Below are 5,487 nucleotides of genomic sequence, written 5' to 3' on the forward strand. Positions count from 1 at the left end.
GCTACCAGAGCTCCTACCCAAAGAGGGAGAGGTAATATGTGCTGAGGAACAGGGGGCAGGCTTGCAGGGTATCCCCTTGGTTGGTTGATGATGCATGGAGATAATTGTAACCTTGACAATGAAATGATATATGATGGCTGTAAAGCTAATGTTCTCCCATGTAAACTATCATATAATTCACAATAAATCATTAAAAAAAAACACAAAACCTTGCATTATTGGAGGAATCAATGATCAAAATATTTTTTTCTTCTAAAACTTTTTATTGAAAATTAAGTAAAGGTTTACACATTCAACAAATCATACACTTAGTTTGATCTCCATGAATGCAATCTCTTTCATGTAACAGCAATTATCTCACATCCTTCTTCTGGTTCTTATGTACATTCCACCCTCTTTCCCATTCTTTCTCAATTTTGTCTTTAGACAAATGTTGCTCTTTTTATCTTGAATGATTGAAAATTCTAAGATGAGTGTACCTTACATGTGTTGTTGTTCCCCTTATTTACCTCTCTACTACTTGTCTGATAATCGGGTCATGAGGATGAATTCTGTCCCAGACCTGAAGTGTGGTTGCAGGCCATAGTCTGGGGTTACACCAGTCTGTTTTGGAACCAGTAAACCTGTTTTTGTATTTTTTTATATTTTTGAGTTTTGTTCCACATTTTCTCCCATTCTATCTGGAACCTTCTATGTGATCCATTTCAGAGCAGTTAGTACTGGTAGCCAGGTCCCATCTAGTTCTTCTGGTTTCAGAGTCATGGTGACCAATATTCACATGTTCCACTGGTTCATTGGAATAGTTGATTCCAAGCATCTTGAAACTTTTATCATTCCTTTTTCTTCCACACATGATGAAATCAATAATTGCACCTTATATAGCTGCTCATGAGTTTTAAGGTCCCAGTCTCTATTCACTAAAGCAGGATGTAGGACATTGTCTTTGTGAAATATGCTATGCCAATTGACCATAGTCTCCTGAGACTATGGTCCTGAGCCTCCAGACCCAGAAATTTATTGCCTCAAGATGTTTAGTGCTATCTACGAAGTTTTCATTATTTCAGCTCCATATATGCTTCACCACTTTCATAGGTGTGTTTACAGCAAGGGTAAATACCAACATACAAATATCTGCTGGCACAGCCTAATATTTTTGTGAGTAAACCTCTACTCTCCCTTTCATTCCCATTCAGTCTGTATATCTATCCATGTATCTATCTGCAGAACACTGTTGTTCCAGGGTTGTGTATACATTATTACCCTCTATCCCCTTTAACCCTTGCAGTCTTCCTTGTGTCTTTACCTGTCTTTATCAGTCTTCTACCAATCTCCCTCTTCTTGTAAGTCACCCTCCCCATCACCTGATATGCATCTTCCCTCTGGCCACTGAATTACACTTCCTTCCATTCTACCTCTGGTAACTATCAAAAAATGTTTCTTTTAGCAAAAAAACCTTTTGTTGAGTTTTTACAATAATGGTCTCATATAATATTTGTCATTTGTGGTTGACTAATTTTATTCAGCAAAATATTCTCCAGATTCATCCATATTATGAGGTGTTTCACAGACTCATTGGTATTCAACATGCATAATACTCCACTGTACCAAATTTGCTTGTCCATTCTTCAATTTATGGACATTTAGGCTGTCTCCATCTTCTTGATATTGTGAATAGTGCTACAGTGAACATTGGTGTGCATGTATAAATACTCACATTATGACTCTTATTTCTTGTTGATATATACCAAGTAGAGGGAATGCTCGGTCATAAGGTATTTCTATTCCCAACTTTCTGAGGAAGCATCATACAGTTTTCCACAGTGGTTGGGCCAATTTGCAAGCCCAACAACAAACCCCCCAAAACCCCCCCAACAATTGGTGGTTTTCTGTTTTTGAGCTTTGCTTTAAATCCTGGTTTGAGATGACCTCTCATTGTTATTTTGTTTTACAGCTCTCTAAAGGAGTCCTGGTGTGGTGATATGGGTTAATGCGCTGGACTGCAAGGTCACTTTGAAATGCAAGGGCAGTGGTTCAAGCTCAAAAGCCTCTCCTCAGAAATCCTATATAGTATCACTGTGAGTCACAACTGACTCAACGGCACTTAACAGCAATAACAAATACTAGCCAGCTGCTCCTTGAAAACCCTATACAGGGTCTTTATGAGTTGGAACCAACTAAACAGCACTTAACAACAACAATGGCTAATTGGATTCTGATGTATCGTAAGATAAGCATTCAATTTCAAAGCCAGCTTGAGTTACAAGGTTGATAGTTTCAACTCACCAACCACACTTCAGAAACTCTATACAGGGTCACTATGAGTCAGAACCATTCTGACAACACTTAACTACAGCAACAATGGCTAATTATTGCAAAAATTTCCTCATATGTTTGTTGGTTCCCTGAATATCTTCTTTGGTGAATTGTCTGTTCATGTCCTTTGCTCAATTTCCAATTGAATTGTTTGTATTTTTCTTTTAAATGTGCTGCTATTGTTGTTGTTAGGTACCATTGAGTCTGTACTGATTCATGGCAACCTTTTGCACAACAGTGCAAAACACTGCCCAGTCTTGCTCCAATCTCACAATCTTGCTGTGCTTGAGACCATTGCTTCCACCACCGAGACAATTCATTTCATTGGGGGTCTGCCTCTTTTTCTCAGACCCTCCACTTTACCAAGCTTGATGCCCTTCTCCTGGGACTGGTTCCTCCTGATATGTCTAAAGTATGACAGACAAAATCTGGCTTCTAAGGAATATTCTGGTTGTACTTCTTCCAACACAGATTTGATTTCTCTTTTGTTTAAATTTGGCTTGAACCTTTGGCCATTCCTTCTCAATGTACAATTGCAGCCATTTTTAAATTTTATTTTGCAAATTTTACTTGAATGCAATATTAATAATATTGTTCCATGATTTCTGAATTCCACTGAGTCACTTTTCTTTGGAACAGGTACAGATATGGATCTCTTCAAATTTGTTGGCCATTTAGCTGTCTTCCTTGGCATAGAGGAGAGGCAAATTTCTTGGCATAGATGAGTGAGTGTCTCCAGTGCTGCTTCAGTTTGCTAAAATATTTCAATTTGTAGTCTAGCAATTGCTGGAGCCATATTCTTTGCCTATGCCTATAGTGTACCTCGGACTTCTTCCTTCATTATTATTAATTGTTGATCATATTCTACTTCTTGAATGGCTGAACATCAGTCATTTATTTCTGGTACAATGACTCTGTGTATTATTTCTTTCTTCTTTTATTGCTTTCTTCACCATTCAATATTTTCCGAAAGAATCCTTCAATATTGCAAGTCGAGAAAATTTTTTCTTCAATTCTTTCAGCTCTCTTTTTTCTCTTTATTTAAATCTTTAGATGCACATAAGTAAGTGTCTAACATTTAGGAGATCCCAATCTGTGTTCTACTATTTATGTGTGTTTTAGTTATATTTATTACTGTATTTACACCATGTGCCAGAGTCCTTAAATTTGTCCGTATTTTTCTATTTGATGACATCTATAGTGTAATTCTAGGTTTTACATCTAGTATTTAACCACATTGAATTTGGTTTTTGTTTTGTTTTGTTTTTTTTGGTGTAAGATGCAGGTTTTGTTTTGGTTTTCTGCAAATGGATTTCCAGTTCTGTCAGGAACTTTTGTTGAAGAGTCTATGTTACCCAAGGAGCCAAATATTTAACAATGCAGGATGTGTCAAAATAATTTGAAAGGAATAAATAGTATCACTGTACCAAAAAGAATTAGTTAGGATTCAACATTTCAAGAAGTAACATGAGACTACAAACCAATGGTATTGAAGGAGTAAGTCAAAGCTGCACTGAAGATAAAGTCAAAAAGCAAAGATCTAGAACATGAAAGAATACCAATGTAAATGTTTCAGCAAAGTGGTACTTTGCTGGAAGTACTCAGTAGTATAAGTCAAGAAATTTGGAAGAAAGCTACCTGGCCAACCAACTTGGAGAGAAACATGTGTGTACCCATTTTACAGATAAATTAGAAAATAGAATGCAGAAATTATTGAACAGTATCATTAGTACAACAAACAAGTAACATATTCAAAAATGGTTGAAGCAAGACGCCAACAAGAAGGTGCCAGAAATTTAAGCTGGGTTGAGAAGGACTTGAAACATAGATTGTCATTACTGATATCAGATGGATCTTGGCTAAAAGCAATGAATACCAGAAAAAAAAAAAGTTTACTTCTGCTTTATTGACTATGCAAAACCATTGTACTGTATGGATCGTAGTGAACCATGGGTCTCATTAAGAAGAATGGGAATTCCAGAACACTAAATTGTACATAGACTAAGTGGTAGTTAGTTATTCCAACAGAACAAGGGGATGCTGAGTAGTTTAAAGTCAAGGAATGTGTGTTTCAGAGCTACATCACTATATTTACTCAATCTGTATGCTGAACAAATAATCTAAGAGTTGAATTATATGAAAAACATGCCAACAGGATTGGAGGAAGTCTCATTAAGAATTCCCAAACACTAACTTGTTCTCATATGGAACCTGTATGTAAAGCAAGAGGCAGTCATTAGAGCAGAACATGGGAATGCTGAATTATTCAAAATCAAGACAGCTGTATGTCAAGGTTGTATAATTTCACTATATTCATTCAATCTGTATGCTGAGGAAATAAGAGAACTGAACTATATCAATAACAATCTATCAAGATTGGAAGGAGCTCTGGTAGAGTAGTGATTACGAGTCGGGCTGCCAACTTCAAGGTCAGCAGTTCGAAACTACCAGTGGTTCCAGAGGAGAAAGATGAGGCATTCTGTTCCCATAAAGATTTATAGCCTTGAAAACCCTGTGCAGGGTCACTATGAGTTGGAACTGACTCCATGGTACTTAACCACAACAACATCAGGATTGGAGGATGGTTCATTAATTATCTGTAATTGGCAGATGACACAACCTTGCTTGTTGCCATGCATATAGGAGTTAGAGCATTGGTGAATTCTGGATAAGAATTGTTGTTGTTGTTGTAAAGTGCCATTGAGTCAATTCCGACCCATAGTGATCCTGTACGGGGTTTCCGAGGAGCAGCTGGTAAGCTTGAAACATCGACCTTGCAGTTCAAATGGTTTTGCAGTCTGGTGCATTAACCCACAATGCCACACCTCCTAAGAATTAATGAGTGTGACTAAGGAGTTTTTGAATGGTACTGAAAATACCATGACTTGCTAGAAAGACAAACAAATCTGTCTTGAAAGAATTACAGTAAGAATGCCCCTTAGAAGGGAGGATGGCAAGACATTGTGTCTCATAATTTTGACATGCTGTTTTAGGTGGGACAAGTCTCTGGAGAAGGCATCAATCAGGCTTAGTAAAAGGGATGGTCAACAAAAAATAGGAAGACCTTCAATAAGATAGATTCAGACAGTGTCTGCAACAATGGACTCAAACATAGCAACAATTGTGAGGATGGCAGAGGACCAGGCAAAGTTTCTTTCTGTTCTATATGTTGTT

This window comes from Chrysochloris asiatica, unplaced genomic scaffold, assembly GCF_000296735.1.
Source record: "Chrysochloris asiatica unplaced genomic scaffold, ChrAsi1.0 scaffold00370, whole genome shotgun sequence".
In the NCBI taxonomy this organism is placed as follows: Eukaryota; Metazoa; Chordata; class Mammalia; order Afrosoricida; family Chrysochloridae; genus Chrysochloris; species Chrysochloris asiatica.